Consider the following 22,367-nt stretch of genomic DNA (forward strand, 5'->3'; position numbering starts at 1 on the left):
TTTGTTCCCTTAGAGACCATGCAGCAAGCAGCCGGGCCACCATTCAAAGGGGTCTGTCAGTACCCGGGCCGCTGTGATGAATGCAGCAGTGAACACAGAGGCGACAACTTGGCATGGTGATCTGTGGTTGCTAGACTTTGTGTGCAGAAAACTTCATAAGGTATATAGATTATATAGATGATGAATCACTATCATGTACATCTGAAACTAATGGAATATTGTATACTAACTATATTAAACTTGGGAAAAAAAAAGTGTATGTCCACCTCTCCCTGCCCTTTCCAGCCTCTCTTGTTATGGTGTATGAGCACACATGCTGTTGACTTGGAAACCAAACTTTCCACCTAGAACAACTTTTCCCCATTGAGAGGGCAGTGAGATCGTCTTTTGCATGTAAATGAGTCTCTTCTGGTGCCGCAGGCTAATTCAGGTTAGCCTATTTCCGTTCTTCCACCTGGAGGGCCTTGGACAATGGCTCTCAAGGTGCCTGCACACCTTTCCCCACTAAACCTGTCTTTCCCACACCTTAATTTCTGTAATAGGGCGTGTCTGCTCCACCCTGTCCACTCGCTGGACAGATGGTGGCCCTGTGGCTTCTCCTGCGGTTTATGGTAATGATAACGGGGCCTCAGAGTCACACAGACGGCAGGACCTCGCTCTGAGCAGGGCTCAGGATTCAGGAGGGCAATGCTTGGCGTGACAGGGGGACAGGGACGAGACACGTATCACGCAGAACCCAAGCCCGTGGGCTTAGGCTTTCCAAGACAACAACCGGAGAGAGTGCTCTGAAGAAGTGCAGGAATCGATCAGTAAGTATGCAAACGCCTTCCCGTCGACGAGGTAACACATCAAAGGTAGCATCCGTGAATAGGGAGGGGTGGAGAGAAAGAAACTGGACACGGTGCAGAGGCGTCCTAGCCACCCCTCCTGCCGGCTCCAGTCAGAGGAAGCGGTCCTGCACTTAGCGCCCCCTGTGGCCAAGCCCCCTGCCTTGAGCTAAAGGAAAGAGGTAAAGAATAGACAGGAAATGGAGAATGAGGGAGCCGGCTAAGTGGGGGAGTCAGTGAGGTCACGGGGAAGTCACTTTTTGCATTTACTTTAAATGTAGAGCGCTGTCTGCTCTGTGGTCCAACTGAAGGGCACGGAGTGAAAGCATTTCACAGAGGAAACTCACGAGGCAGTGAGGCTAGGTGAGGAGCGGGGAGGGTCCCCGGGGCCTCCTGGCTTCCGGTCCAGCCCAGCTACCTCGCCCCCTCAGGCGGGGCCACATCCAAGACCGCAGAAGGCCCACTGGGCATCCAAACAGCAAAACTAAACAAAACTCACCAACTTTTTTTTGCAGCCTTAACAAAAGCAACAAAAAGGGGCATTTCAGAGACATGAACCAGGTCATATTTTCAAGTCAAAGAACATCATAAAACACATACTGTTCCAATTTGGGGTTCTTAGAAGACATGGAAGGGAAAAGGTTAAGTGTGTATATACCTGAAACATTCGAAACTAAAATGCAAGGGTAACTGAGAGCTTTTGCTTATCCCCATTTTTATCACAGTCTTCTGTCCCCACCTGCTTTTGAAGTTACATCCTTAAATGTCTTTCTTATTGATAAAACAGAAAGAAAAAACAAATAAAAAGTTATTTTCCTCTTACTTTAGAAGTAAGATGGAGTCACTTTAGAAAATTGGGAAAATACACAAACATATCAACCTGTCAGGGCAAACACACGCGTATGTTGGAGTATGTATGGGGTGACCGAGGGGTGTGGTGGCTTGGAAACACCCACGTCTAACCCCACTTGGGCCCTCCCTATGGGAGTGTCTCTAGGAGCACGATAGTGCCTCGTTCTTTCTATCACGATAGAGTTACTGAGAATCCCCACCTCCTAGAATCGCCTGAGAGATCAAAGGGTGAGTGTCTACTGCAGAGGTCAGGAACCTATGGCTCGCCAGCCAGATGTGGCTCTTTGGATGGCTGCATCTGGCTCGCAGACAGATCTTTAATAAAAATAATAATAATGTTAAAAATATAAAACATTCTCATTCATTACAATCCATTCATTTCCTACCGCTCATGTTCATGGTTGCAGGCGGCTGGAGCCAATCACAGCTGTCCTCCGGGACAACACCAAACTTTTATTGGATAATGCGTAACGTACACGGGTCATTGTATGGCTCTCACAGAATTACATTTTAAAATATGTGGCGTTCATGGCTCTCTCAGCCAAAAAGGTTCCCGACCCCTGGTCTAGTGCCTGCCTGGGTGCACCCTACAGGTTTTATTGAGCACTGACTGTTTACACCACTGATTACAGACTGATGACTTGGTATCCTGTGCATTATGGCCTTCTGTGTTTCACTGCTTATTAAAGTCTTTTCAAATGTCGATCAGGAAAAAGCTTAGTAATTTTATCTATGTGGATCCTAAGAAGGCGAACTGATATAAGCATTCGTAGATATTTTACCACTTTGATTTATTGTACATAGATTTTTTTATACTACAGTCTATCTGATGTTGCTGTTTAGTAGGTAAATACTTTCAGTATGTTGACTTTATATTTGGCCATTTTAAAGAATTGTTTTATTAGTTCCAGTGGGGTTTTTTTTTTCAATTAATTCTCTGGAATTTTTCAGCTAGACAGTTATTACAAATGGTAATAATTATGTTTATTTCCTATTTCTTCTTTTCTTTGCCATGTTGCATTTGTGGGCATTTTAAGAACAAGGTTACACAGTAATAGTAATACTTAGAATTACTCTTCCCGCCTTGAATGGAATGTCTCTAATGCTTTACTTAAGCATAACATTGGCTACTTATGTTATCAAAACATAGTAACACTCTAGAGAAATATCACTCAATCAATATACTTGTTGAATTTTTTATTATAAATGTATCTTGAACTCTATCAATTGCCTTTTGGAAGACTCTGAGATAAGTAGATATTTCCTCCTTGAGATATGATGATATTGAAGATTCATTTCTTTACATTGAATGATCCTCATAGTCATAGAAGAAATCTTACGTTATCATGGAACATTAGTGAGTACTGACATGGTATTCGTTCATTATATGCACTGATTTTCATCGAGTGTGAGAGCAGTTTTCTTGGAAGTGGGGAACCTTACATATACGAAGATACAGAGACTAACTGACCCTGCCGAGCTTAGCAGGGCAAGCGATGCTGGGAAAGGAACGTGGGGCAAGAGATAATGTGCAGGGAGGTAACGGAACTTGAAACAGCAGCATGAATACTTACGACAGCTTTTCCTAAATTTTCCAACCATGAACAGGCTTCACTCTTTCCCACTACAGGGACTGTATAAAGCTAAACTTGTCACACTCACTTTTTTTTCCTTCTTTTCCAAGTGACAGGAGCTTAGATAGAGAGACAGACTCCTGCATGCACCCTGACTGGGATCCACCTGGCGACCCCCCATCTGGGGACTGTCTGCCAATGGGGCCATACTCACAACCAAGCTTTTTTTTATTTATTTTTTTTATTTTTTTGACAGAGACAGAGAGAGAGTCAGAGAGAGGGACAGATAGGGACAAACAGACAGGAACAGAGAGAGATGAGAATCATCAATTCTTTGTTGTGGCACCTTAGTTGTTCACTGATTGCTTTCTCATATGTGCCTTGACCCGGGGGCTACAGCAGAGTAAGTGCCCCCTTGCTCAAGCCAGTGACCTTGGGCTCAAATCACTGACCTTGGGCTTTAAGCCAGTGACATTTGGGCTCAAGCCAGTGACCATGGGGTCATGTCCATGATCCCACTCTCAAGCCAGCGACACCGTGCTCAAGCTGGTGAGCCCGTGCTCAAACCGGATGAGCCTATGCTCAAGCTGGAGACCTTGGGGTTTCAAACCTGGGTCCTCCACATCCCAGTCCAATGCTCTATTCACTCCACCACTGCCTGGTCAGGCGCAACGAGGCTATTTTTAGTGCCTGAGGCATAGGCTCCACAGAGCCAACCTCAGCACCCAGAGCCAGTGCACTCAAACCCGTCGAGGCACGATCACAGGAGGAGAAGAGGGGGGCAGGGTAAGGGGAGGAGAAGCAGACAGGCTCTTCACCTGTGTGCCCTGACGACGAATCAAACCCGGGACTTCCACTGGGCCGACACTCTACCACTGAGCCAACTAGCCAGGGCCTTGTCACACTCACTTAAATCCTTCCAATGGCACCCATTGTGCAGCACACAGAACCACCTAGCTCTACTCGTGTAGGACGTGAGGCCCTCTGCCTCAGCACCCCTGCCTGCATCTATGTTTTCTTTTTCTTCTTTTGTTGAATTTATTGGGGTGACTTTGGTTGGTATAATTATATAGGTTTCAGGGGTATGAGTCAATGATACTTCATGTGTACACTGTATTGGGGTTCACCACCCCAAGTCAAGTCTCCCTCCATCACCGTCCACCCCCCTTCCACCCTCTCCGCCCTCCGCCTCAGGCTCCCTTCCTTCTGATAATCACCACCCTGTTGTCTGTGTCTGTGAGGCCTTGTTTCCCTTGATCCCTCCGACATGTTCACCCAGTCTCGCAAGCCCCTCCCCTCTGACAGCCGTCGGTCTGTCTGTCCTCTACCTGCGAGCCCGCCTCTTTGGATTCATCCTGCCCAACCACGTCCTCTGGGTTCATGCCTGGAGCTCCCCGGGGGCATCCTAGTCCGCAGCACCTCCTGGCCCTGCAGCAAGGAGCCCGCTCACCTGCACGGTGCTTTGCTGCCTCTTCCCAAGGTCAGCACCTCAGCTGCCTTTCTTGCCTCTGCTGAAACAGGACCCCAGCCAGGACCACTTTCCTCCCTGCGTGCCCCCCGAGGGCCCGTCGTCAGGGCGACTGCAGACCCCATCATGTTGTATTGAGATGATCTTCTCGTCGGCTTCCCCTCCCGCCCTTCCTCGTGGTAGGCACTGAACTCAACGGCCCCACCATTTGAAACATTTTGCCTAGAAATCTATTTGTCTGTTTTTCCTTTCTATTTACCCAAAACCACCTAGCTGCCTATTAGAGGAGCTTCAGATCAGGATGAGATAAGATCAAGACACATTCGAATATACTGAAGTATGTCACCCATAAAAAAGCAGATCACGTCAACCTTTTGTGACTTTACAGAGAAACAAGGATGGTTTCTGTACATTTCTAAAAGGTTCAGTAGCTCAAAGAAAGAGTTGGTGCTCTTGGAAAATCTGTAGAACTCCCTGCGGGATCTTTTTACTTCTAGTTTACTTCCCAGAACTTACTGAACTTTTGTGAGCTAGAAAACAAAACAAACAAACAAACGGCAGGCAGGATTTTTAAATATCTGCATTGTGTATGAGTTCTCAGAAGTGCTACAGCATATGAAGGCGTCTGTGGTGAGGGTAAGGTATGTTATTCCCTCCAATCAAAGACGTTGCCTTGCCAACAGAAAGTAGTTTGGCTTTGGGTGATGGGCACACAACGCAACACGTTCCAAAACATCCCTAAAAGATTAACACGTCTGAAAGGTGGGCAGACACCAGAGACTGCCTCCCGCAATACCTTACCCTTCTTCAATGTCAAATGCGGCTCAGAGAAGTGAGGGGACAAGCCCCGCCCCACAGCGGGCCAGCAGCGGAGCTGACAGTGACCTCCTGCCCCACGCGCGCCAGCCCAGGCCTCCTGACCATCATAACAAACCCTTCCCCCCAACACTCACTATACATGAAAAATGAAAAAGATATAGGAACTGAAACAAGTCAATTCTTTCCTATCGTATAGGCAAAAGCGAATTACTTCATTTTGCTTTAACTCTCCGGATATCTCGGAACGATACCATTTTCACATTAACAACAACGCGCACAACTGCCTCGGGCCCCGCCCCCTTTTGTCTGCAGGAGGAGTCCACACACCGGACTTCAGAGTTAAGCCACGTGGAGCATTTGCATGGTGTCACCCTAGCTAACATTTTTTTTTTCTGGGTCCCTCTGCCTTCTGTTTCTGCCATATTTCTTTTGTGTAGAAAATCCGGGAGCATTGTGACAGCTCACAGTGAAGCCGGCTGTCAGGGCAGAAATGGCGTCAACCGCTGGGAGCCACAGACTCAGCCTGGAAACCTCTGGCATTACCCCCGGCCGCTGCCAGCTTACCCTGTGCCGTGCATGCCGCCCAGGGGTTTCCTGGGAGGTGGCTTTTTAAGAGAAACATTTATAAAAACTACCCACCGTGCAAATCCAACACCAGTGGGTGGTTTCTGTACAACTTGGAGGAGTGTGTACAATTCTATGAAGAGAAAGCAGTGGCCACCCGGAAAGGTGACCCGCTGAGGGAAATCGGAGCCTGAGCTATCAGAGAGAAAACCCCAAATTGTTGGGGACAGGAACACTGGGATGCTGACTCTTTCTTTCAGGGAGAAATCTGACTATGGGAACAAGAGTCTAAGCATCCACAGAATTCCACTTTTCAAGAGTTCAAAAAATTAACAAACAAACAACAACCCCCCCCAAATGTAAGTATACAAAAAGCAAGTAAGAAAAAGCATGAAGAGATTCAAAGGTGAGAAAAGCAAGTGGAGAAAGATACCAAATTATCCTCAAACGGTTGCAAAGCAATATAATAACATTGGATCATTTTACATGTATTAAATGAAAATTAATTAATTAAAAATTAATGACCAGCCTGACCTGTGGTGGCGCAGTGGATAAAGTGTCAACCTGGAATGCTGAGGTCTCCGGTTCAAAACCCTGGGCTTGCCTGGTCAAAGCAAACATGAGGGTTGATGCTTCCTGCTCCTCCCTCTACACTTCTCTCTCAGTCTCTCTCTTTCTTTCTCTCCCCCACCACCGACTCTCATAAATAAAATTAAAAAAATTAATAATCATTTCTATGCAAGGAAAGGTGCAGTTAAATCAGAGCCTGCATTCATTGGTTTTAATGGGGATAAACTTGTATCAATATTTTGGAAAACAAGCTATCAACAGGTTGAGAAAAACTTAGAAAAGTATTCATACCATTTCATCCAGATATACTTTAGTATAGTTTTAGCCCTAGCAAAAAGATAAGCTAAGTGCAAAGACAGTTTATTTCATTGACTTACAATAGATTATTATTGTTATTTACACAGAACTTTCGTAATTGAGAAAATTGGAGTCTACTTTAATATCCACCAAAAATTAAATGATTATTTTATATTTAAGGCAAGAAATATACTTACAGTTTCTTTTTCTCCCTCTAAGAAACTATCCTTCTTTTGAGGTTGATATGTCTCAATGTTAACCATATCTGCATTTTTTTGCATTTGAATGAATAAGCAAAATATATGTATATATCGCTATAGCTATATAATATTTTTTATATAAACATATGTTCTTACTAAGAGACATTGATAAGAGTGTGGTGGTTACGGGGGGGGGGAGGAGGGAAAGGGAGAGGAAAAGGGGGAGGGGGAGGGGCACAAAGAAAACTAGATAGAAGGTGACAGAGGACAATCTGACTTTGGGTGATGGGTATGCAACATAATTGAAAGACAAGATAACCTGGACTTGTTGATCTTTGAATATATGTATCCTGATTTATTGATGTCGCCCCATTAAAAAAATAAAATTATTTAAAAAAAATTAAACATATGTTATTTAAACGATAACTTTACTTTAATGTATTTCTCTTTTAAAATAGCTTTCCTTTACTTAGCACTATTATTTTGGCATTTATTGATGCCGATTCACGTACATCTACAGTTTAACAGAATGGTGTCACATTGAATAATAAACTGCAATCTATTCAGTCCTATCTTAAAGACAAATGAGCATAGTGGTTGTGAGTGTGAGCTCTAATCCCTCATGGGTTACCTCTGTTACCTTTGTGACTCGAGGGGGAAATTCTGTAACTGTTGTGCCTTGGTTTACTCACTTGGGCGTAGCGATAGTGCAAACCACACAGAGATGCTTGGCGGGTTAAACTCCATAATGCCAACGAGAAGTTTTAAAGAGTTCCTGGGAACTAGTCAAGCCCCAGCAAGAACGAGCTCTTATTAGAGACAGCGCTGCAGGAAGCCCCCTCATAGCGGATTGGAACACACGCGAAGTCCAGCTCAGATGGAAGGTACCAACGTGCATGTCACAAGCACCGCCCACATTCTAACTGACGTTGTGGCAATCAGACAACAGCCGGGAGAAAGTCATTTGCCATGAAAATATATTCAACAAAACAATCAGTATCTATTCTACAGTATACATTAGTAAAACTTCTTATGGGTTAAAAAACAAACAAAAAAACATATTCTTTTAAAAAGGAGGAAATAAGTCTAAACAGAAAATTCACTAAAAAGCAAACAAAAAAACACTTGATGACCAAGAGTTAAAGAGGCTAATGACTAATTTCAGTTAGAATCCGTGTAAGCAGCCCAATGTACCTGCACTCACACCCCCCCCCAAAAGAAAACCCACCACCAGCCTTTCTCCACCACATCACCTTTCTTCCCAATTAATCGTGTAAATATTGAATCTTTTCTTCTCTAAGCAATATGTGACACCAGCATCTTTCTCCTGGCTTTGGGGTATTCTTTTATAGTAAACCAAACATTTGTTTTCTATGCAGATTTCTCTCTGAGCAGAAATTAACTAGAGCGACTTTTAACACATGGCATGCTCTCCATGCCTGTATGCACGCGTTTGGAAAAAAAAAAAAATCGGTGACATTGTTACCACAAATCGATGAATGTAACAGGTGTCCAAGCACACACGTGTTTTTTGGGAACCACCGGCGATAAAAAGAGTTGACGTAAGCGATCTCCGTTAGCAGAGCAACACGGCTAACAGGCTTTGCATTGTATAGTTCACGCGCACTGAAATCAAACAGGAATTTGGCAACTTGGAGGAGTATGTCTGTGGGCTTCTGCAACGCAGGAGGGAGAAACAGTTCCTACCCCATTGTTGACGTGCTAAGTTCCAAAAGATTTTTTTTTTTTATGTTAACCCCAGGCGTAATTGCCCTTCGGCATCAAAATTAATTGTGTTTTCCGCTAAAAGGCCAGTGCAGCTTAAGGTTGCTCCCGGGGCTCGACAGCCAATACATCTTCAGCAAATGGCTTGATTGCCGTGTGCGGAGGGGGTGCTGAGAAGATGTGCCTGACCGGGACTATACATTACAGTCCAATTAGTGCGAGGACCGCTACCCGCATCTCCCACTGTATCTCGTAACTGTCAGCGTCTCTAATGGAGACCGCGGACACCGTGGGAGGACGTCAGACCCCGCTCTTGGCCAGGCGGACGGGGAATGGCTTTGGCTGTGTACCAAGGGCCTGCCGAGGCCACTGTTCTCCATTTTTCTGTCCTCTCAATGCCTCTGCTGCCCCTGCCATCTAAATTAAGAGTTAAACCAAAGTCGGAACCTTCCAGGTGCTTGTCACCCCAGGCAGTGCCGAGTCTACTCAGAGTTTCAGGCTATGGGACTTGGGTGATTAAAACCCCCTAAGCCTCCGATTCAGCAATTAATAATCAAAATGGTAATTGCATTGCCATTGTTGCATTAGTAGAATTATTATTAAAGAGCATCTTGATTTAAAGAAGCATAACTGACAAGGATAAGTCATTTGTATATGTTTGCTTTTATTACACAATTCTTATAATTAGAGGATCATCGTTTTAAAGAGGATAAATGTTCGGAAGGCAGGACACCCAGCTAAACCCATCACAACTGTTTATCATGTGGTCTTATAAAGTCGGCTCTCCAGGCATTTTCATCACTATACTTTTTTTTTTCTTTATTGATTTTAGCAAGAGAGGAAGGGAGAGGGGGGAGAGAGGAGAGAGAAAGAGACAGACAGAGAGACAGAAAGAGAGACAGGAACGTCGATCTGTTCCTGTATGTGCCCTGACCAGGGCTTGAACCTGCAACCTTTCTGCTTCAGAATGACTCTCCAACCAACTGAGCCATCCAGCCGGGGCTCGTCACTGCCTTTATTCCTCTCTAGTCACTGAGCGTGTTCTCAGCTCACTTGAGTGATAAAGGTTTTCTTATAGGAGTTCTCAGATTTCCACCATGGAAGGACTGGCCCCATTCAACCCATTTTTTTGTGAAGGCTCCTTGTCAACATGGCCTCCCATCAGTGATTCCTGACCTTCCTCTCCTAAAGTCTGACCTTCTCCTCAACCAGAACTCGGAGGGCAGACCCTTCTTTTTCACTCCTAGTCTCTCCATGGCCCTGTCTCATGGACCCTTTCCGGGCTTTCTGTGGCCTCCCATTGGACGTATGACGTGTTCTAACGGGAACACGGGAAGAGCACACACCACCTGATACCCAAGGACGTAGCAATTTCCTTTCTTGGTTCCCCCTTCTTTGAGAACAGAGCCTTTCCTTCCCAGACATCTCGAGAAGCAGCAGACTTATATTAACTGGGTCAATCAATGGGACAAATTCCATAAACTGTCAAAGAAAATTCAACACAGTGAAGGGTCAGGGTCAACCTTGGTCTTGGCTCTCGGTCAAGCCCTTGAAAGGATTTCAGGGGTCCTCCTCAGAGCATGCACAAGATTGCCCCTGGAGTCAGCACTAAGTCTATGGTAAATAAAGGCTATTCCCCATGCTATTTTACTACTTTTCATTTTAGTTCTTTAGGAGTATAATAAGATGGAGAATGATGACATAACACATTTAATGTTTTTATATTCTCTAATACATCATGAAATTGATGAAGTAGGTGTACTTACAATGTTAAAATGAAAAAATATATATATAACTCCATCATATTGCCTACTGTAAAAAATCATCACTATAAATAATTTAGGTCATGGATTCGAAGTGAGGTAGAAAAATATCTTGGCATATAGAAGGTGCTCAGTAATGTTAAGTCTCATTGTTACAAGGTTTCTCATATAGAAGGTGCTCAGTAATGTTAAGTCTCATTGTTGCAAGGTTTCTCATATAGAAGGTGCTCAGTAATGTTAAGTTTCATTGTTGCAAGGTTTCTGTAAACTTTGTTTTACTCTCCTGGGAGATTCACACATATTTTTAATACCATTTATATGGAAAACACATGTTCTCAGTTCCAAATATCCACTTTATAAGTGAGACCTGGGGCCACACATTTGGACACTGTACATCCCCTGCCCTAAACAGGGACAGTAGCTCAACCTGCAGATGGGAAGGGAGAACACAATGCCAGCATCTCACCCCTTCCACCCTCCTTTTGTTTCTCTCTGCTCCCAAGGTGGCCCACATTTCGATGTTGGCAGAAAGGCTGCCAAGTTTCAGTTGACCAAGAGAGACGCGTTCTTCCATACCATTGTATCAAAAAGGGGCCTGGTGGTTCACGAGGGCATGTGAGAAGGAGCGATAGAAAATAACAGAGGAAAAAATGACCCAAACAATTTTATACTTAGAAACAGAAAGGCTTACCCAGAGAAATGACTTAAGGACAAAAGCCCAATACTATGGGTTGCAATGTTTTAAAATAGAGCAAAACAAAGCGAAGTGCGCAGCTCGGGGGTCCAGCCTGATGACCACGCACGTATAGAAGCAAATCCTCAGGAGCTGCTCAAAGCAGTGACAGGAAATTGTTCTTCCCTGCTTCTCGGAATAACAATGTGCTCATGCTATATCACAGGCTGAGTGGTGTGCGTGTGTTTGCATCTAGAAACCTTCACAGCGGAGAGAGTACTTCTAGATCGCTGGTTACATGGGGACTCTCCAAAGAATGTATTATTTTCTATTGAGAGTTTGTTTTCTACATTGATCCCATAATGTATAATTACAAACTAATGTATCATTGCAAAGGGAGATGCATGAGTACACTTTCCTTCTCATTGGTGCATCCCTCCTGGGGTGCTTACAAACAGTCATTGGACAGAGGTCTACTGTGATATGAGCCAAGCCCTGATTGCATCAATGCCACCTCCCAGACCCTCACAGAAGTCTCCTCCCTCCATGTCACTGTCAGCAAATCAAAATCTCCCTGTACAGTAACACGTTGAATAAAAGCATTATTCCCACCCTGGCTGGTTGGCTCAGCAGTAGAGCGTCGGCCTGGCGTGCGGGGGACCCGGGTTCGATTCCCGGCCAGGGCACATAGGAGAGGCGCCCATTTGCTTCTCCACCCCCTCCCCCTCCTTCCTCTCTGTCTCTCTCTTCCCCTCCCGCAGCCAAGGCTCCATTGGAGCAAAGATGGCCCGGGCGCTGGGGACGGCTCCTTGGCCTCTAACCCAGGCGCTAGAGTGGCTCTGGTCACGGCAGAGCGATGCCCCTGAGGGGCAGAGCATCGCCCCCTGGTGGGCAGAGCATCACCCCCTGGTGGGCAGAGTGTCACCCCTGGTGGGCGTGCCAGGTGGATCCCAGTCGGGAGCATGCGGGAATCTGTCTGACTGTCTCTCCCCGTTTCCAGCTTCAGAAAAATACAAAAAAAAAAAAAAAAAAAGCATTATTCCCCAGGTCGCAACAGCTACCACATGAAGAAAATGCTGGGTTTTGGGTGCATTTTTTATTTTCTTTATGAGTTTTACCTGACTTTCTGGTAAATTTCCTGCACTACAGGGTTTCAAGGTCCAGTATCAAGTTCCCCTGCTCCCTGGGGGCCTGCGGCCGGACTCAGCATCTGGACTGGCTTCCCCAGGACCCTGGTCCTCGCCTGAACCACGTGCCACCACCCTGAGCTGCTTGGAAACGCTGGGAATGCTGACAGCAGTCTGACCTGGACAGGTGACCCCCCCCAAGGGGCTCTGTGCCTTCTTGCTTGTCTCCAGGGTGGTTCGTGGAAAGTCCCGTGGCTCTCCACCCCAGCTCCGATATGCCATCTGCCCTCAGCCCAGACTGGCTGGCCCCGACTACATTTAGATGCATTAATAGCACGCGCTGGTAATGAATGGTACAGGAGGGCTCAGACACATCTCTCCCCCAGCCCGGCCTTGTTACCTCTGACAACCACTCGAGGCTGGGAAGAGACCTGTGTCGCTTCCACTCAGCTCCGGCCCAGCAGCTAAGTACTTTCTTACGGGGAACATCAATCTTGGATGCCAAAGCCTGACGATTTGCATTGCAAATCACAGACACGGTGACACCTCGCCACTGGGAGCAAAGCCCGCGCCATCCTCCTTGGTTGGAGCTCTAGGGGGGGAGAAATCCACTTTGTGGTCCAATTACAAGCGCAGGAGAAAGGCGAGGAGGAGGCGGGCAGAAACCGTGCTGCTTGCCTTTGGAACTGCACAAAGGATACTGATTTTTTCAACTTCGGGGTCACCGTTCTTTTCCAACCAGGAGCTAACCATTCCTTCTGGTGCTGAAATGGGCCCCATCCATCTGACTTCCACCCCGCATGCCACACCCTGCCTATGTCTCATCTTTCCCTGACCCGTGTCTTCTATAAGTCCCCCCCACCCTGCTTTCTCAGGTGCCATTCAGACCTCATACTACTTTTATACTCTAGCTTTTAAATCTTTAACAAGAAACCCTGGCCGGATACCTCGGTTGGTTAGCGTGTCATGCCAAGGCACAGAGGTTGCTGGTTCAATCTCTGGTCAGGACACATACAGGAACAGACTGATGCTTCTCTCTCTCTCTCTCTCTCTCTCTCTCTCTCTCGTTCTCAAAATCAATAAAAATAAACATTAAATCTTTAACAAGAATTCATCTACAAAGGTTCTATGAAAGCCAATTAGGTATTCTAAAACATTTCCAAAAAAGGGAGGGGCATTTTTATCCCCAAGGGTTGCAAACCTGTTTGACAATGAGCGTCTCAGTATTTCCTGTGATGCCCTGCAGGCTCGCAGGGCAAATAAACACGCGTTAGCTCCTGCCACATGCATAGGTCTGTGCCGCGGGCAGCAGGTCCAAAGCTCTGGACTTCGTCCACAGGCCCAGAGTGCATGGTCCAGCGCACACTGTTTTGCAACCACAGATCCAGGAGTGGTGCCGGTCCCAGTGCTGGTCCACAATGTTGTACAAACATTATAGACTGGATGATCGATCTTATCTTAGTCTTATTCGCTTATGCTCAGGGTGGTTTCTGCCTTAGCGGTCCCCAAAATAATTCTCCTAGTAGAAAGTTCCCCCCTCTCACAAACCGGGGGTCATCAATATTCTCCCCAAACCACAGGGCTGATCCAGAGGGACTCCGCCCACCCGACAATGACTCCGCCCACCCGACGTAACTCTGCCCTCCTGATGATGACTCCACCCACCCGATGATGACTCCACCCACCCAACAATGACTCCGCCTACCCAACGATGGCTCCGCCCACCCGACGATGGCTCCGCCCACCCGACTATGGCCCCGCCCACCCGACTATGCCTCTGCAGTTTGCAGGTTGGAGTCCACGCGGCCGAACTGCATTTGAGTTCATCATCCCCACCTCGGAACCCTTCCCAAATTAATAGCGCGGCGTAATATTTAGGTTTTCCTGGAGCACAGCACAACCCCTCAGGGCTGCAAAACCAGGCAGGAAATACCCCACAGTCGGCCGTTCTGGCACGATTTCCAGATGTCGCAAGAGAATCTCCAACGCTTTGATTTCTCCAGGAAATCGAGCATTTCTCCCGCAGCTCAGAGTCAGTTCTTTATCTTCTAGTAAGTATAAACAAACACAGTCTTGGCCATCGCCGCTGGGAAGGGGAAGGATAATGCTGGCGTGGTTATCGAAAATTCCACTGCTTCTCGGCCTCCCCCCCCCCCCCCCCCGGGACTTAGCAGCTGTTTCATGCTCCCCCCCCTTCTCTGGTTGTACAACACTTTGTTCAGCCTGAAGTGGGCCAAGCGGAGACCACACTCTCCCCGGACACATGACTTTCGGTCTACGAACTGGAAGCTCTGTTTTAAGCATGAAAACTCTTTCGGTTTACAATCTCCCGGCCCCTCTCCATGTCTAGGGGGGCCACCATCTCCCAGGGCAGTTCAGCAAATGAGGTTGACTTTCTGCAATTAATGAAACACATTAATATCATTACCGTTTTCTCTACTTCTTTCCCCCAAATTTTTAAATAAGGTTTCCAGGCATCTCTGCTTTCTGCTGCAAAGCCCAAAGGAGGATATTGAATAAAAAAAAGGGAATAAATGAGCACTATTTTATACTAAGGGGGAAAAACCATTTTATGGTACTTTTAGTCCTGTCTGCCCTTTCCTGATGAATTGTGTTGACCTAAGACTAAATTGGCTTTGGTATACTTTTCTTAAAGACACAAGATGCTCATTTGCTTTTATATTAAACATTTAATTTAATATAATTCATTTGCTTGATTCTGGACTTATTCAGGCAAATCGTTCCCGTAGCTCTCAGGAAGAGTCAACTCCACTGTTGGTAGCATCAGAAAGTGACAAGAAAGGCTAAGAGGCTCCATGACAGTGTTCGAATACTAGTACAAACCCATGTGTGATTTAAATTATATAAATGCATAAACATTGGGGAACTACATTAAAATGGTAATCCTACAGTGTGAGCAATGGATAAACAGGTTAGTGATCCAATTGAATTCTGTTATGACATTTTAATGGTTATGTGTTTAAATTTTTGTATTGGAAGTCTTTCTATTGAATTTATTGGGGTGACAGTGGTTAATAAAATCATGTAGGTTTCATCAGTACCATTCTATAATATATCATCTGTACATTGTACTGTGTGTCCACCACCCCAAGTCCAGTCTCCTTCCATCACCATCCATCCCATTCACCCTCTCCTGCCTTCCCGCTTTCCATTAATCACCATACTATTGTCTGTGTCCATGAGTTTTTTTCTTAGTCCCTTCACCATCTCACCCAGCCCGACCACCCCTCCCCCCTGACTGCTGTAGGTCTGCTCTCTGTACCTCTGAATCCGTTTCTATGTTGTTTATCGGTTCGTTTTGCTCATTAGATTCCACTTAGCGATATACATTGACATGAAATTTTAAACACATGTAATTCAAAGTTATTTCCATATGACTGCCTTGATCCAAAAACTGAGTTCAGGTCATTTTAGATACAGGTTAACTATCCAGTACATCTTTTGATTATTTCGAATATTGACAGAGATTATGTCTTATGTCCAAGGACTATGTGTCGTGGGCCTACTGTGCACTATGCACAGGAGCACAGACATCGTTTGAGATAGCTACGTAAAGCATACACACGCGCACAGAAGGCATAGCCTGAGTGTCCCTTCAGCAGATTTACCTTTCCAATTACGCTTTCCTTAGGCCCATATTAAAATTAGTTAGCACTCCCTAAGCACAAATCCACTAACGGTGGAGAGAGTGGTTCTGGCGTAGAAGTAAGCACGGGGCATTAGCATTCAGGCTCCTAGACCTCTTTCTTTTCAACATCAAAAGGGCCCTCTCTTGCAGAAAGTGTTGAGATGATTTACTGCCTGGCTAATTCCTCATGTGTTGTGCTGTAAGCATCAGACCCTGGGCTGTGAGAAATGATGTCTTTCAGATGGGAAGTCAGGATGGTCATTAAAGCACCCATGCTCCTTTCCCCCCAGCGCAGGACGCCGGGTACATCTAATGACTCTGGCAGCGTTCCAAGCTGGGGAGCCATGTGCTACCTCGCTTAGACATGGCCCTGAAGCCTCAGCTGAGAAGCTGCTTTTGTTGCCCTCTATGTGTTGGCCCTTCGGAAAGCTGCCAGACAGTTGCTGTGTCACACGACAGATATGATCGATTTCAATAAGAATGTCATCAGGAACATTACGATGGGTTTAGATTTCATAATTTGGATTTACGGTTCAAACGGGCTGGTTTCAGCGGGGATCAGAACTGTAACGTTGCTATACTGCCGACCAGAATCGTCCTGTGGTGCAAGCTGAACTAGCTTGGAAATGGCTTTGTCAGTACGAATCTTGGTCTGATTTAATATGACATGAGTAAGTGTGACTGATGCTGTTTCCCTTTGGTACGGTGCTTTCAAGTTTAAAGGATGGTTAGAGTAGGTTCTTCCCTTGTTGGACAGCTGAGCAATTTGAGGCTCAAAATGTTCAAGAACACATGGTATGGAGGAGAGTCTAATTTCTTCCCCATTCCATTAACTCCCACTCAAATGTGGGTTCTGAGAGGGCTTGGAGCACGTCCGCCCCACCTCAGGCACCTGGAACCCCCTTGGGAACTAAGAGGCACTCAATAAATATTCTGAAGTAATGAGTACAAAAGGAGTTGAGTTTTAAACTCCTGCCTTTCACTAACCTAGGATTTTTCAACCTGGGCCATATTCTAGAAACCCATTTTGGGGTTCTTCCATCCTCTCAAATTAACATTCTAATTCTAGAAATGATTCTATAAAGAAAACAACCCGTGCAAACCCTGCACTGGCTGGGAATTAAATTCTGCCACTCCATCTCAGGGCTGCATTTGCATGTTTTTGTTTTTGGATGTAGTAAACCAAAAGGAAGGTCAAATTACACTTGGGTTTATTATTTAAACACAAGTGTGTCGAGGAGGAATGCCATATTCCCCTTGGAGACAGACATATTGAACGGATCGTGTTTTTATGTTGAACAGCATGAGCCACTTTATTAGCCGTAGGTGTAATGCTAAAAAGACAGTGAAGAATTTTTTTTTTTTTTATTCCCAGTTTCAGCAACAATTGAATCAGATGCCCATGGAATGCAGTTATCGGTAAAGCAGGAACGCCAACGCCACGGTCAAGCGAGCAAGGGGCCTTACAGCTGTACAAACTCATTCATTCAAGTTGGTGTTTGGAGACGGCTGATGTGCAGAGTTTGGATAAAATTTTGAATCTCAATAACCTCAGAGATGCAAACAGAGTCTTGAAGGAATAATTTTTGATATACTACATATATTGTAATACAACATAAAACATTGATAATGACAATGTGGAGGTTGAAACACAGAGATAAATTTACTTCAGAGCCATATTGGAGTCCGCATATTTGAGAACAATATTTGCTTAACCTTATCATTTTAGCAAAGTAAAATCACCCACCATATGGAAAATAATGGTTTATCACATAAATTTAATTTATGGATTTGCTTAGAGCATTTAGTTGAAAAGAAAGTATAAGCATGAAACTTTGTACTTAGATTTATTCCTTTTTTTATTTATTTAGAATTGTACTTTGATGGGGTGACACTGATCAATAAGAGTACATGGGTTTCAGGTGAACATTTTTATAGCATTTGAACTGCTGATTGTGGTGTGTGCCCATCACCCAAAGTCAAGTCACTTTCTGTCACTGTATATTTGTCCCTCTTTACTCCCCTCCCCCAACCCCTGTACTCAGATTTTTATTTGCATATATTTAACTAATATATAAAAATGATGGCTTAAGAAAATATTATGTCCTCTGAAAATTCTTCTCCTTAACAAATTCTAGTATGTGTATGTTATATACATATATTATATATGTATATTTATAGAGATAATTTTAAAATGAGCACTCCATATATATTATATACATGTTTTATATGTAATCTATTTTATTTAACTTATATAATACATTATATAGTTAATACATATAATGCTCATTCCTTTAATTTAGCTATAGCTATATAATTGCAAAATTTCCTGAATTTATCACCTCATTACTGTTGTTCACAAAGTACAAATGCACTTGTATATGTGCATTCAACAAATCGGTCTCAATGAAAGGAAATAATAGACTATCAAAAGAATAAAAAATAAATAAAAACTAAGATGCCAAATTAATATTTTTTTTCTTTTAAGTTTCTTGTGTTTCACTGGCAATATTTCAAATTTAAATAAAAGCATTAGAAGAAACTACTTTAATGCAGCATTACTATATTTAGACATGGTATTATTAAATATATGGCCCCATGCTTCATTTATGAAGAGATTTTTTTAATTGGCATATGACTGACATAGAATATCCTTTAGTTTCAGGTGCACATCAAAGTGATTTGATATTGATGATCAACACAACAATCTAGTCCTCATCTGTTAGTACCCAAAGTTATTACAATATTATTGGCTATATTTCCTATGCTGAATTTTACATCCCCAATGACTTATTTATGTTATAGCTGAAAGTTGGTAAAGGAATATTTTAAGAAATAATATGTATATTAAATATCAGACCCTGGCCAGTTAGCTCAGTGGTAGAGCACCAGCCCAGCATATGGATGCCCCAGGTTCAATTTCCCATCAGGGCACACAGGAGAAATGCCTATCTGCTTCTCCACCCCTCCCCCTCTCACTTCCCTCTCTCTCCTCTCTTTCTCTCTTCCCCTCCTGCAGCCATGGCTCGATTGGAGCAAGTTGGTCCCAGGCACTGAGGATGGCTCCATGGCCTCCCCTTAGGTGCTAAGAAGAGCTTGACTTCTAAGTAACGGAGCAACACCCTAGAGGGGCAGAGCATCGTTCCCTAGGCTAGATCCCGGTCAGGGTGCATGCAGGAGTCTGTCTCTGCCTTCCCTTTTCTCACTGAATATATATATATATATATATATATATATATATATATATATATATATATATATATATATATGGCATTTTTGGAACATTATTCAATTAAAATGTTTCAATAGGCACATAACAATGTTTTGAAGAAAACATTAAAAATTTGGTGAAAAATAGTAGATAATTATTGTAAATAATTCAAATAGAAAAATATAAAGAACATTGTTTTAAAGTTTGGAAAAGGTTAATTAGAAACTTTATAGATATAGATGTTGTTTTAAACTAAACTGTAAAATACATCAGTATTCTCCTCCCTATCCTGACGCTAAAAGTTGGTGAATGCAACCTACATATGCAAATATAGAATTTACTTTCTCTTGCATGCTTGCAGACAAAATTTAAGATTTCTTTATTTAAAAAAAAATGATGTTAAATTAAGATGTTTTTAGTTGAACATGAATCCCACCCCTAAAAGAGAAATAGCAGTAATCATTTAGAGAGCATGCTTTTGGCTTACATACATTTTTTCATCTTATATGCGTATACACTGTTATACATTTATACGATACATTTTCATGGTAAAGCCACTGTTCACTAGGGCCCACGTACGTGCAAACAGCAACTCAGGCAAGGGAGTCAATTTAATAAAGCCAATAACATCAGTTTGACTATTAGAAAAAACTAGCTTATGTGTAAAAAATACATAATTACACAATCGATATTATAATTAGATTTAGCAGTAATAAAACAATTATGGGAGAAAGGAATTAGCAATACATTTAAATAAAGGAACTATAACATCAGTTTTTTTCCCACTGGATCTAATGTATGTTGAGCAATTACGTTCTACTTTTAAAAACCTTAAATTTTAACAAAGCCAGTCAAAAGTAGAAAGGCGTTTTATGTTATTCATTTTAGGAGCTATAGTAAAATACATTATTTGATAGTATCTGTAAATTAATTGAGAAGCCTGCGAGGGGTATTCTTAATAAAGCTGGCCGATTTTTAATTCACGTTGACACCACAGAAGATACCAGCATAATGGCTATTGGTTCAGCATCGGGAGATAATCTGATAGCAGTCTTTGGCATTTGTTCAAGCATAGTAAAACCTCATTAATTCAGACTTCTTCATTTGAATTTCATGACAATTGAAACAAGGTGCGCTATTCTTTACTACCTAGGAAAAAATGTTTCCGATCGGGGGGAAAAAAGCATAATCCCAATACGATTAACATCTACAAGATTAAGATGACAACATAGAGTTGAACATAGAACAAAAAATTTTACAGGTCTTCTGCGCTATATACTTTTTCTGTTTGAGTTATTTACAATAACTACCTACAAGTTTTCACGAAATGGTCAAAATGGTCTTCAAAAAATTGTTTTGGGCTTGTTGAAACCTTTTAAGTGAACAGTGTTTCAAGAATGCTGTTAATTTTCAATATACATCTAATTTCTCAAAATGGCCTTTTATGTACAGAAAAGAAGGGCAGAAAGGGTATATTGATAATAAGGTCACGCTCAGTGAGAATGGTCATGCTAATTATCATCTGATATGCATCTTACACAGATTGAATTATTAAGATTTATTTAGCATGCATATCCTATTGCAGCATATGTGAGTACAAAAAAAAACATAGTTAACTCTTGGGAAAATTAAAGTTTTTGCGTATGAAACATATTCCAATTTCTCTGGATAAATGAGGTTGTGCCATCTAAGATGCTGTAATTTCTGACACTGGTATCACCCCCAAGAAAAGCTGCTCTGAGTCGTTTCTTGATTCAGGTAAACCTTAGGAACATTTAATCACTTTACAAGGTTTATTTTAACAATGAAACCCCTGTAAGAAATGCACGGTAGATCTTAAAAGGAATATACAAGCCTCATAAAAATTATAACTATTATGTTTTATCCTATGCCCTAAAGATGTCTTTGATTATCATCCCTGGAAAATGTTTGGTTCTTTCAATTAAAGCATGAACTGACCAAATTCTCATTTGGAGGAATAAACAATTGCCAAACAGACCCTTCCTATAAAACCAAGTAATTTTTTTTTTTTGTATTTTTCTGAAGCTGGAAACGGGGAGAGACAGTCAGACAGATTCCCGCATGCGCCCGACCAGGATCCACCCGGCACAGCCACCAGGGGCGAGCTCTGCCCACCAGGGGGCGATGCTCTGCCCCTCCAGGGTGTCGCTCTGTTGCGACCAGAGCCACTCTAGCACCTGGGGCAGAGGCCAAGGAGCCATCTCCAGCCCCAGGGCCATCTTTGCTCCAATGGAGCCTCAGCTGCGGGAGGGGAAGAGAGAGACAGAAAGGAAGGAGAGAGGGAGGGGTGGAGAAGCAGATGGGCGCTTCTCCTGTGTGCCCTGGCTGGGAATTGAACCCGGGACTTCTGCACGCCAGGCCGACGCTCTACCACTGAGCCAAACGGCCAGGGCTAAAACCAAGTAATTTAAAGCTTCAAAAATAGTCCTGCCTGACCTGTGGTGGCACAGTGGATAAAGCGTCGACCTGGAAATGCTGAGGTTGCCGGCTCAAAACCCTGGGCTTGCCTGGTCAAGGCACATATGGGAGTTGATGCTTCCAGCTCCTCCCCCTTCTCTTTCTCTGCCTCTCTCTCCTCTCTCTCCCTCTCTGTCTCTCTCTCTCCCTCTCTCTCTCCTCTCTAAAAATGAATAAATAAATAAATAATTTAAAAAAATAGTCCTATTGTCACTTTTAACTTCCAACGCTTGAGGGTTATTCTGGAGAAATCCGAAGATTGACATTCTTTATTTGATTTCATTCTTGTATCTGCTGAAAGTCTGATCACGTTTTCCTAAAACGGCACTGATCTGTATGGGAGAGCCGGTGATTGGGGGGGGGGAACCTCAAAAAAAGATCAATTTCAAAATAATCTGTAGAATATATGGTATAATCTCCTGAGTAACATGCAAACAAAATGTCCATGTAACAAGAAAAACAAGCATTTGCTATTTCAGGGAGTATCCTGGTAAATCACACAGAAAAGCAAGAGCATATGGTCCTAAGGCTATCACCTGTCTGGCTAAACTGTCTCTGAACTAGTGAGCA

At 43.5% G+C, this 22,367-nt stretch overlaps 1 long non-coding RNA gene across 1 annotated transcript; it reads left to right on the plus strand.

Moving 5' to 3' along the window:
- The first annotated feature begins 654 nt into the window (after positions 1–654).
- LOC136310181 (uncharacterized) lies at positions 655–14,425 on the plus strand. The gene is made up of 3 exons (XR_010726525.1): positions 655–809; positions 12,482–12,646; positions 14,040–14,425. It is a non-coding gene; the product is annotated as an uncharacterized lncRNA (long non-coding RNA).
- Positions 14,426–22,367: the final 7,942 nt, after the last annotated feature.

This window comes from Saccopteryx bilineata, chromosome 7 (assembly GCF_036850765.1).
Source record: "Saccopteryx bilineata isolate mSacBil1 chromosome 7, mSacBil1_pri_phased_curated, whole genome shotgun sequence".
NCBI classification, from domain to species: Eukaryota; Metazoa; Chordata; class Mammalia; order Chiroptera; family Emballonuridae; genus Saccopteryx; species Saccopteryx bilineata.